The 13158-nt window shown below is 38.1% G+C and overlaps 1 pseudogene; it reads right to left on the bottom strand.

Annotated features, from left to right (window-relative positions):
* Nucleotides 1-2525: 2525 nt before the first annotated feature.
* LOC149203470 (serine/threonine-protein kinase AFC2-like) lies at nucleotides 2526-10903 on the bottom strand (annotated as a pseudogene).
* Nucleotides 10904-13158: the final 2255 nt, after the last annotated feature.

Below are 13158 nucleotides of genomic sequence, written 5' to 3'. Positions count from 1 at the left end.
CCTGCCTTGTTTCCTGCCACCAAGACCGACCAGTTTAAGTCGGGCTCTGTCAGTTGAACTGAATAATTAACCTAGCCAGACCGAGCAGGGGTATGGCTTGGTCAACCAGGCTGATTCCTACTCAAACCGTCCTAATTTTAAAACTATGCCTCTATAGGAAACCAAAAATCATGGGTGCCTCGTGTGTTTTAATATCTTGATGGTTTTTTAAAACTCTGCCCTTATAGGAAACCAAATATCATGGACGTATCATGTGTTTTAATACCTTGATGGTTATGTGCTTGTCATGATATTATTTCTTGTCTTTATAATCATGTGCAAATGAATGTTTAATGAAGTTAAATTTGACAAAAAATTATATGATTGTTATCACTTATTCACCCCTAGTGACCTGGTTTTCTACTAACAACACTAAACATCTCCCTAACAAAAATGATAAAACCTCTAGGAAACCAAGAACCATGTATTTCAGCATATTAAGGTTTCACACTGCATAATCATGTGCAAATGAATGTTTAATGAAGTTAAATCTGACAAACAAACAAAAATATGTTTGTTAAAGCTTACAAAGGTGTAGTCCTACCAAGCTTACAAAATAAAAATAAAAAAAATATTAAAGTTATCTCGACATGATGAAGATGTAGTCCTACCAAGCTTACAAAAAAAAATATGATTTTTATCACTTATTCACCCCCTAGTGACCTAGTTTTAAACTAACAACACTAAACATCGCCTTAACAAAAATGATAAAACCTCTAGGAAACCAAGATACATGTATTTCAGCATATTGTGGTTTCACTCTGCATATTAGTTATTTCTGTTGGTCATTTTATATGTCCATCAGATCCCCTATACACAAAAATGTTATAGCATGTCCAAGTCAACGTCTCCCTAAACAAAAATGATAAAACCTTTAGGAAACCAAGAACCATGTATTTCAACATATTAAGGTCATTTGATTTCAGGGATATGGAGATTTATTTTAAGTGTTCCATGCAATTTCAAATCAAAATTCAGGAAGTAAGTTATGTTATAGCATGTCCAAGTCAACATCTCCCTAAACAAAAATGATAAAACCTTTAGGAAACCAAGAACCATGTATTTCAACATATTAAGGTCATTTGATTTCAAGGATATGGAAATTTTATTTTAAGTGTTCCATGCAATTTCAAGTCAAAATTCAAGTTTCAATAAGTTACTTCTTTGTTAAAGTGATTTTATTTGTTTCATTTTTAAAAGTTAATTAAAAAAAAAAAACAACAACAACAACAACCTCTTGAAAAACAATTTTGAAAACAACATTTTTTTAACCAAAAAATATATATAAAAACTCAATAAAAATCTAAGTTCCAACCTTGATATACATATAATGAATTCAAATTTTGAAATCAATACGATACAACACACAACTTTTATATATAACCTTGATATATATATAGAATTCAAATTTTGAAATCAATATAATACAACACACCATTTTTATAAATATACAAGTTTTGTGTGGTATTATATTGATTTCAAAATCTGAATTCATAAAATGTATATATATAAATTCAAATTTTGAAATCAATATAATACAACACAAAAGCTTATTGCCTTTGCCATCAGTTTCTTTATTTTATAAAAATTTTAAATTTTCTATTCATTAATATAAAATATATATATATATATATATATATATAACTATTTTTTTGGTATTTACTCATATTTTACAAAGTTTTATAAAAATCAAAAAGTAATATAGTTTAAATTTTCTATTCATTAAAATATATATATATATAACTATTTTTTTGCTATTCACCCATATTTTTCAAATTAAATGTATTAAAATGGCAAATACCTTCTTAAAGCTTTTATGATTGAATTCATTTATGTATTCCAAATTTAAAAAATTATTAAAATGACATATTAAATGTGATCGAACCACTCAAATCTTTCCTAATGAATTCATTCATGAATTAAAAATATATATTATTATACATCCTGCATGTACAAGCATTCTGCATGTAAGGATCCATTTCGCCTCAAACAACAGATGAGCACTGCAACAGTTTCTGCTCTGCCGTTCCAGAAACTGTGAAAGAAATTCCATACAGCACAAGTGTGTACAATCATTCACAGCAACACCAAATACAATCTATGATTCACCGACAGATAAACCGATATCTGATAAATACAATCTATGATTCACCGACAGATAAACCGATATCTGATATATAATATGATGATTTTTTCCTACTGAAAAAAAAAACCGATATCTGAACAATTCTCATATCCATATTTCATTATATGCAATTTATCGAAAATTTTCAACTAACTTTCTACTGTACAAATCCTACTGAAGTAAGGCCTCATTTCGCCTAAACATCACTTCATGTTATACCAAACCATTCCCCAAAAATCTGTAATATGATACATAACAACTGATGACTGCCCAAAGCTGAGAAGGAAATTCATCAATGTGAGACCCCAGCAACTCTAGACCCCAAATACAATCTGAGACTAACAGATAGTCAGATCCATACTTATAAAGTATATGCACTATAATCATATCTTCTCGAACCTTCTCTGAAGAATGGATGTCTCAAAGCCTCTGAAGATTTCAGGCGTTCTGAGGCTTCAAAATTGAGAAGCCCCTGCAACAAATCTATAAATAGACCTGCATAGTGGTTTGCATGTTGCATTTTTTTTGCAGAAGAAAAAGCAGTATGGTATTTATATTATATTCAAAAATAGTATGAATATACAGAAATATGACAGGCACTTTTCCCGGGAATGGCTTCTATTCTGGGAGTATTTTCATCTGTTCATTTTTCATAGATACATATACAAATTTTTGGAGTATTTTCATCTGTTCATTTTTCATAGATACATATACAAATTTTTGGACTGCAATTCATCATAGACAATTAGAAAACTTTCAAAACTTTGTAGATACCTGTAGATCTGAGATATTGTCCAGAAAAAGGAGCTATGAAGCATACCAGAAAATTGTCGACCTTATATGCCGGGCATAGAGAAGGGCAGAACGACAAATGAACAGGATTCCATAGAGATGCTCAGGTGCCACTTACCGAAAGGAGATTGCATTCCTTTCTTTGAAAGTTCATCCGCCATTTCATTTTGATTATGCCTAATATGTGAGATAGGGAATATATCAGGTTTCCAAAGAGATGCAATTTTGCCCAGCCATCTTGTAAGGCTGTCATTTCTAATGTCATGTTTGCCTTTCACATGATCTATGATTAATTTAGAGTCTCCATAGACATTGATAGGACCAATGTCCATGAAGTTACAGAAAAGAAGCAGTCCATGCAGGGCCATGGCCTCTGCTTTGTTATTAGTCCCGTGGCCACCATTCCAAAACATGAGGTATTGGAGATCACTAGTTATACCAATGTAAACACCACAAGCGCAAATGCCATCCTTTGTCGCACCGTCAAAGTGGGCCCTTGGGAAGGAAAGTTGCTGAGAGTCGGAGGCTGTCATCTGCTGATTTTTCTGTTGGGGAATGTTTTGGAGTATGGAGAAATAATAAGGAATAATCTTGTCCATAACACGCCCAAAATTCTCCTTGCTGTTTTGAAAGATTCTTTTGTTCCTCCACTTCCACAAGTCCTGAGAATGTGGGCAGTTTAAAAAAATGTGCAGGTTGTCTTCTGTGTTGGCAAGGCAGATTATGCAAATGGCTGGCCCCTGCCAGCTCCTTTTCTGTAAATTTGTCCAAGTAAGATTTTTATTATGGTATACTAGCCACGAAAACATAATGATTTTTAGTAGGCAGCTTACCTTCCATAGAGAGTGAGGAAAGGTTTTGCGGGGGACCTCTCTTCTTAATTCTATCAAGGAGAGATATATGTCTCTTACTAATATAATGGACCTGTCTTTCTTTACCTGCCATTCAATGCGATCTTTGTCCTCTGTTTTATAAAATCCTGCAAATTTCATATTCCAAACAATTCTATTCCATTGGGCAGCCATTTCTCCTTCTAGGCCCAGTCCTCTGTCCGATTTCCATTGTGGTATGGCATCCTTCCAACCTTCTATAACCTGTGCCCAGAAGAAAAGTCCTTTTTGGTGGAGGAGCGAAAGCAGCTGTGGAGTGATTGGAGGTTCCATTTCTACGCCCTTGATTGCATCAACACCAATGAGTATGTTGTTTCCAGTTTGTAATTTCCATATAAGGTTTTTGTAGAAAAAGGAAGAATTTTTTGTAGACTTCTCCAAATCGTCGATCCTTGAGAAGGCCATTTAAAACTATTCCTGTACCAATAGTAAATATCTTCATTTCCAAGGTATTTCATTTTGATAGTTTGATTCCATAAGCAATTCCCAAAGACTACTCGCCACAAAGATTTTCACAGTAAAGCCATGCCAAAGAGACGCAGGTTCATGATGCCCCAGCCTCCCTTTTTTTTTGGAAGGGAGATGTTTTCCAATTTAGTAAGATGAAATTTTCTCTTATCCTTGCATCCTCCCCAGATAAAGGTTTCCATTAAACTGTTCAATTTTTTTATAATAGTTGTTGGGAGGTAATACAGATGCGCCCAATATACACATATTTGAGCAAGAACAGACTGTGTTAATATCACTATGCCAGCTAGTGATAAGCTTTTAAATTCCCATCCCGATATTCTCTTATAAAATCTGTTTATGATCCATGACCAATCAGAAGTATTGTAACCCGAGGGTTTTAGATGATACCCTAAGTATTTAAACCCCTCTTTAAAGGAAACAGCCTGTATGTTAAATAGTCGTGAGATATATTCCATCTCTTCTGCATCTACCTTACCATATTGAAATGTGGATTTGCCTTCGTTGACATACAAGCCTGTAGCCCTTTGAAATAAATTTATTATCTCAAGCATTTTATGCCATGTAAATCTGCAAAGCATAGCGAACAGGAGAACGTCATCCACAAAGAGATTGTGTGTTAGAAAGTTACCTCTGGAGATGGGAAGAGGGTCAATATTCCCCGCTGTAACTGCATTTTTGATGTGTAGGCTAAGGGTATCCATGACCAAGATGAATAAAATTGGAGACAGCGAGCACCCCTGGCGGAGACCTCTTTCAGCCCAGAAAAAAGTTGTGGGGTATCCATTTATGAGAATCGCGTAGTTGACTCCTTCTACACATGCCATGATCCATTTTGTGCACAGGTCATTTAGCCCGATCTTGAAAAGTAGACATCTCAGGTAGCTCCAGTCAAGGCAATCGAAGGCTCTTTTAAGATCAATTTTAAGAATGGCAGCACCAACATTTCTTGTTTGCATTGAATGCAAAGCTTCTTGAGCTATGGCCACGGCTTCTAAAATGTTTCTGCCACTTAAAAACCCATGTTGTTCTTTAGAGATATGAACTGATAAATTGTCGCGGATTCTCTCTGCAATAATTTTAGAAATGATTTTATAGATGACATTGCATAAGGAAATCGGCCTGTAGTCAACAAAAGAAAAGGAGTCCTTTCTTTTCGGAATCAGAGCTATGTAGGTGGATGAAATATTTTGATGAATTCTCCCATGTAATCTTGTTTCTTCCACCATCCCCAAGATGTCTCTTTTCATTATATCAAAGAAGTGGATGAAAATGTCTACGGTCCAGCCATCTGGGCCAGGACATTTGTCCTTTTTAAATGATTTCATTATAGAGAGTAATTCATCCTCCGATACAACAGCAAATAGTCTTTCATTATCTTCTTCATCGAACATATTTGGAAAAGGATCTATGCCCCATAAGATATCATTTATCTCTCTGTTAGGCTCTCGTTTGTACGCTTTTTTAAAATGATTGACAGCCTCTATGGAAATGTCTTCTTGGGAGTACAGATTTTTTCCTTCTTCATTCTTGATTTGCCAAATAGTATTTGAAGCTCATCTTTTGCTGGCAAAACTATGAAATAACTTGGTGTTTTTATCACCCTCCTTCAGCCAAGTTGCTCGACTTTTGAGCCGCCAGGAGATTTCTTCAATCTTTAATATATTTTGTTTCCTTTTTTCAAGTTCCCAGATCCGTGCCCGAGTGCTCCATGGGATGGAATGGGAAGTCATACCATCGGCAATTTCAGATAGTTCTTTTTCAATCTTCTTCAGTTCTATACAGTTTGATTGTTTTTTCTGAATTTGCCATTCTTTCACTTTGGATTTAAGATTGCTCATTTTGCCAATCAGGTTTTCCGATGGAGAGGCTTCAATTGAAGAACTGTTGGCCATCCAAAACTCGCGAACCATGTTGTTAAATGCTTCCTCTTCTAGCCAATATCTGTTGAATTTGAATGGATAACTTTTCCGCAATCTTGGGTTCATCCATTGTAGAGTAATCGGCCGATGGTCCGATATAAAAACAGGGAGAGTGTGAGAGCTCGGGAAACCATGTTTCTCTAGTAGATTTTCGTGCATGATGTATCTGTCCAGTCTTTTTGCTATATAGGCTTCCCCTGAACGACCGTTGTCCCAGGTAGGGGACAAAGATTTCGGGCAGATGTCAACATAGTTGTATTGCAGCATAGCTTCTCTAATTTTCTCTCCAATAGAGTCAGCTTTTTTCCCCTTCCCCCAAACTTCATCAAGTCCCAATGTACAATTTAGATCTCCCACGATGAGGAGCGATTCATTTTCTAGGATACCAGAGGCAATAAAATGATTCCAAAAGGAGGCTCTGTCCTTGTAGGGTGCATAGACATTCAATATATGAATCTTGTCGGCACATCCTCTATAATTAACAGTGATCAAGATACCTCCAAGGCATCTGAAAGTTTTAGCAGAGATCCACCTCGGATCCCATAGCACTGCTAGTCCTCCAGAGAGTCCTGATGCCTCCGTTGCCGCTATATACCATGTTGGGAACATTCTTCTGAAGAATGAGATAGTGTCCTGACTGTTATGCATTGTTTCCTGTATTAAAATCAACCTGTATGAAGATGAGAAAAATAAATTTTTTAGAGCAATATATTTGGGGTTTGCTCCTAAACCCCTTATGTTGATAGACAACATGTTCATCATTTGATAGTGTTCTCAGGCAATTCTGCTCTAAGAGACCCGGATTCAGAGATATGAGAGATGGGAATATCAATAAGGGAGGAATCTTGAAAGTTCAGGTTCCGAGATCCTTTGCGGCCCCTAAAATGTCTACTTCCCCTATTGTTTTTCCGGCGAACAGTGATATTTTTGGCAGAATTTGGGCTGATGACAGGAGAAATGGATCTTCGGGGCTTATGAATAGTCAGGGGAAATAGGTGGAGCGAATTCTTCTAGAGCAGCATGTCCAGGTCGCTGCCTATGGAGTTGGTAGGGGATGGGAGAGGAGAGAATGGGGGGGAAATGTGGGTTAAGGGAGCTTTACCTTTGGACGTCGAGCGATTCGGTGATAGCATGGGGGGGGAATGGAATAGATTATTAGGGGAGTGATCAGGTCTGTTAGGTGACGAGGAAGATGAGGGGATGATGTGGATGTCTTCCTTTAGGGGTGGGCAGCAATCTTTGGGCAATGGGGGAGGAGGGTCTCTCGGGACATCAGGAGATGGTTCAGGGGGGGGGGCCTGGGGAGAAAAGATAGGAGCACATACCGCATTAATATTCCCCATAGAGTTCGATCTCGGTAAAGGAGAGAGGGAAGGTTTATGATTCCAGGGCGATAGGAAAGGACGGTGGGACAGGTTCCCCGGAAGTGTAGGAGAAGATGGAAAAATATGAAAACCGAACTATGGGAGAATATCAGCAGAAGGAGATACATCAATGTAATTGTGCAATTCGCCAATTTCATAATTGGGAGACACAACAGAGATGTTTGCTTTGTTTTTCACCTTATAGACCTTTTTCCATGACTTATCAAATCCTGCAAATAGGAGCAACATGCTAGGATTCAAATCAGTGAAGCAAATCACAAATCATGTGAAGGTTTCATTTCAAGATGTTCCATGCGCATCCTAAATCATATAATAGGCATACCCTAAGTTTTGGCAACTTCCTCACTGCTCTGATGCTCTCTCTAGAGGATGCTCCTTCAGGCCAATTCAATCGTGTTCCATGTCTAAAATATTTCACATATCTTCTACTGTTGACAGGGTAACATTAAACATTATAGTTTACCATAGGTATATTGAATTTTATAGCATGTTAATAATCTGATCCAGGTAATATTTCGTTGAGAAGCATAAAAATACTCACTCTGATTTCTTCATCATATGATGTGGCAAAGGCCCTAATACCCTTTCCATCATAGCAAGATGTTCCAAGTTTTCATGAGTTTGAAACAAAGTCTCACCCTGAAAATTTGAAGGCAGGTACTGTAAATATCATTCCTGCCGGGATCTATATAACCATTCAAACCCAAGAGAAACTAGTCTAAAAAGTTTACTGAGCATCGCTCCACAAGTATGCACCCTACACTCCAAATATCACAAGGGTAGTTCCATTCAAGTCCTGTTAAAAAACATTAATTGTAAATAAAAAGGGCTTGTATTCGCAACATGATGCAATTGACACTAGTCTTATTAAATTTAAGACTTTTGTGATCGAAATCTTCTGGATTAATCACATTAGTCCTATCAAAATCTGATAGATAAACCATAGAACATCTTTCTAAGCTCACCCAAAATAACTTCAGGAACTCGATAATGCCTTGTAGAGGCCACTGAGGTGTCTTCTTGATCCTCAAATGTGGTGCTTCCAGAATCAATTAACTTTATTGCACTTGACTTCGGCAACCTTGTAATGTCATCTGGAAATCCCTTCACACCCTTTTGAACAACAATTATGCTATCAGAGTTGATTCCTTGACATATAAGCTTTTGCCAAGCTGATTAATTGTTTTTGCGTAGGAAATCTTATAAGCTTGGGCCAAGCTTCTCAAAGACATGTTTTTAAATCCATCCACAATCTTAAACACGCTATCAACCATAAAACAGACTACTCAAGGTGTTTGTAAAGAAAAAAAAGAATTTAGATATAAACTGCTACAAAATACTGACTATGCAAGTATGATTCCGGTAGTCAAACCACTCGCGCATCTGCACACAACTCTATTGGGAAAGGCATACATCTCAGGAAACCATTTCCAAGTTCTGAAAATGTCTAAATCGGGGAATCATGCCAGCATATTACCCAAAATGGCCATATATTTTATCATGCATGTATAACTAACAAAGCGAAGACAAGGATCAAAAAAAAAAAAAATCATACCGTGTACCATTTCTGTTCTGTCGTATTTGCCAACTTTACAAAGTACATCGACTTCTATCATTGCAACCTCTCGATACTTTTGTAATCCATGGATGATTTTAATGGCCACGAGATCCTTTGATTTTCGATCTCAACATTCTAATACTTCACCAAAAGATTGGTAAACATTGGCAATGTTACCATCAAAATAAAATTCATTCATCCATCTCACCGTTCTAGAATCCAAAAACAAACAAACAAAAAAAAATTAACATTGGAGAATAAACAAATCTTCTGAATGTCCAAAAATAAAAATAAAAAATTGCAACATGTTGCCCTTTATTAAGAATCTTGATAACCCAGCCATTTACCAAAAAACGCATCTACATGTTAACCCTAAAGACTCTTAATGTCTCATCAATCTACCACTTATCAAGAAGAGGGATTTGATGTCACACCTTATAAGTGTGACAAACCCAGCCTAAACTTAACAGGTATGACCCATAAGGGGATAACAAGTCACACCTCTGGAGACTTCGGCCCGACTTAAGTGGCACGACAACCCCAACCCAACTCAAGAGGAATGACAACCCAAGTCCAACTTAACAGGCATGACCATGAGCTCCTGAATGTCCAAAAATCTAAAAATGCAACAACTTATTGCCCCTTGAGACTCTTGATCAAAAAGTACATCTACATGTAAACCCTTGACCCTTGAGACTTTTAACATCCAAGCAATCTACCACCTATCAAGAAGTGGGATTTGAATGTGACAACCCCAGACCGTCTTAACAGGCATGACCATATGATGAGAACAAAACACATCTTTGGGGACTTCAGCCCAACTTAACAGGCATGACAACCCGAGCCCAACTTAACAAGCATGACCCATGAGGTGAAAACAAACCATATCTTTTGAGACTTGAACTCCTGGTGAGGCAATAACAACACCCACTTTCACTGACCTAGGAAACCCATGTGACATGTTCAATAATAAGGAAAAAATAACAAGAAATCTGAACTCTTAAATGCCTACCGTCACCCATCTTACTGAGTATTTTGTCTGCAAAAGAACAATAATACACTTTAGCCAGATTAGTATAGTAGATCAGGTGAAAAGGATATTTATAAATCACGTTTTAAATTCAACAGTGGAACCCTCCTTTAGATCTAACACTCCAAAAAGGCAAAACCCATCACAAAACCGAGCTGAAATGTGTGTTCTTACATCGAGGTGTCAAATTCTCTCCAACTTCGAACATGTAGTGGTCATCCTTGTCGTCACTGCGCCATGGTGGTGACCCAGTCCAGGAGCCCTCTTCTTTGTGTTTTATATTGGAAGAGGCAGACCGACTATTATCTGAACCAGAGGTGGAGGGTTCTATCCCAACTAACAAAGGGGCGTTCTCCCCATCATTTCTACTTACAATACCAAAATCCTTCCCAGAAAATACTAGTGTTCGCTAGACCTACACACACAAAATTGTGTCTTCATTTTCCAGGAGGATGCAAAACCCTTTGACCTTGTCTCATAAAAGCCTCAATACCAGCGTAATGAAAACACTGTGCTCTGAACGCTAACAAGTAGATCTACAAGAAAACCAGTTACAGACCAAGATATTCGCAACTAGAAAACCAACCTGATGCTGTGAAGGAAGGACATCCCAAGACGACGTTAACTTTCGATGCTTCATGGGATTTTCATTGAGCATATGAGGAGGGTGATGATATTTTGCAACACAAGCCATGGTTGCCGCACACGATCCCTCTCATCTCCTCCAAGTGGACCTATGCAGAAACTGCATTATGTTGCTGCGTGGATTTTATCTACCTCTTGCCTGACAGCCTGCAAGTTTTGTGCCAATTTCTCATTCTCAGCCACCAAATATTGAATGTTTCATCTTGTTGAACCTACAAAGGCCAAGTTGGCTTCGACAATGGAATTTGATTCTTCTTGGTGTCTGCCACTATTACCATTTCTTTAACGAATGTTGGTGATGCGTGATCATCCAGAAAATGTTGTCTCCATGCTTGTACAATCTTCTTTTGGAACTCATCAAATGACATGTTGTACACATCCATTACTAGATCATCATCAAGAGGAACAACATCCCCTTCTTCACTCGGGGTTGGCTCTGCTGCTAGAGGTGGTGGAGACTGAACAGTGACATGTGGCGTGCTCGGCATCAAATCAACATCTTCATTCTGTGGCTCCTGATCCATCTCCATGTTTGTAACTTCAATCAAGTGCTCAATTTGTTGAGCAAGCTCCCAATCTTGCATTTGTTCACCTTCCTCCTCAGCTGCTGGTAGGTTTTTTTCCTGCTCTCCATCCTGTATCAGCCTTGTTACTTCTTCCATTGTGCCTTTCCTTTCTTCTTCTTCATGTTTCTGTTTTTCTTCTTATTCTCTCCTCCTCAACTCTTGTTCTTCCCTCAATTTATGTTATGCTTCCTATAACCTCCGCTTTTCTCTCTTCCTCCACTCTGCTCTTTGTATCCTCTCCTTCCTCTTCGCTTCTGCTACTAAAGTTGCTTTCATAACAATAGGATCCACTTTCATTTTGCAACTTTGTTCTCCCTCTAGATTGTCGACAATTTTTCTCTTTCCCTTGTCCTACATGAGATTGCTACCTTTTGTTGTTGTTTCTTCTGGAGTTGCTTCCCTCTATGGAGTAGCCTATGAAATCCTTGCTAAACCAATGGGCTCATAGAGTTTGGAGGCATTGTAGCAATTCCTCCAAGGTCCTCCTATGTCCAATGAAATGCCCCACTGATCCACTGAAAGTGAATTCTCGCACAATGGGCTTTGCAAATACCATAGGGAACATACAGATTAAAGTCTTGAGTACCGAATGCAAATCTCACTATCTCCTTTCCCTCGGTATCTGTGACTTTCAAGTTCTTTATCTTTTATAATCCAATTTGCAGAGGAAGAGTGGGCCATGGTGCTTTCTTCTTCATGTGGAAAGTGTTGACAACCCTGTGGCAAGATGATATGACACTTATTGCATGGCAAGCTTTTCGGTGGCATACCTTGGTAAAACATGCATAGGCTTCTCTCTGTTGAACACTCTAAGGAAGATGCCACCTCGTGAGGCATACCAATCTGTGATCTTTGTTATTACCTCCATTGCTCCTCGTCACATGCAAGGTGGATATTCTTCAAAGATGAGCTTGTGAGGCGAGATGATGAAATGGTTAGTTATTTGTCCCATTACTCCTTGATGACTGCAATCCGAAAGCAGCTTGCAATAGATATGCACGACAATTTTTTGTGGTGTCCATGTCCATTTCATGCCAGGAAACTGATGTTGTGCATAGATTGCATCCAGTAAATATGAAAACATATAAAACCTTGCTTGCTCACCATCGGGAGGACTCCAGGCCTGTGCTACATGGGCTCTCAACTATCGAGCCAACATATATGACCAGTTGAACAACTTCCCCTCATTCACAACCTGGTTCAATAAGACTGCCCACCCTTCAGGAAAGGTCTCCATGCTCTGTTGACCATGGATCCTGCAAGCTAAGATAACCAAGAGTTGGTAGGCCTTCCTGAGAGACTTTGTCTTGTATGAATGGGTGGGTGTCTGTCGAAACTTCGATGGCTCTTTCACCCAACCTTTGACAATATCTCTTGTATTCACATAGTTGTTGGTGGCATAGAAAAATGAGTCCATGAGCTTCACTGGCTTAGGAAAGTGATACATGTGTTGATAATCTTTTGCCCGAAAGGTAGCAAGCTTATGTTTGTTGGCACAGCTCAATGTCATTGTTTCTCATTAATGTGTGAAATAATCCAGCTAATGACATCTGCACGTGGGCAAGCTGGAAATTTGCATGCAACATTGTGTAGTCTTGACTACTAGATACTGAGATAAACATGTCAGTCCTCTAGATCTGCCTCAAGGCTCTTTGCTGAAAGAGCTTCATTAACTTGTTGCCATGTTAGTGTTGACCCCTTTTCTATAAACAGTTGAGTGTCCACATACACTGGCAAG

The sequence above is a fragment of the Pinus tabuliformis genome, chromosome 2_1 (genome assembly GCF_031772625.1).
Source record: "Pinus tabuliformis cultivar Carrire ecotype Pingquan chromosome 2_1, CPIR1, whole genome shotgun sequence".
Classification (NCBI taxonomy): Eukaryota; Viridiplantae; Streptophyta; class Pinopsida; order Pinales; family Pinaceae; genus Pinus; species Pinus tabuliformis.
Note: the sequence above shows the minus strand (reverse complement) of the source record. Positions and strands in the feature narration are given on the sequence as shown.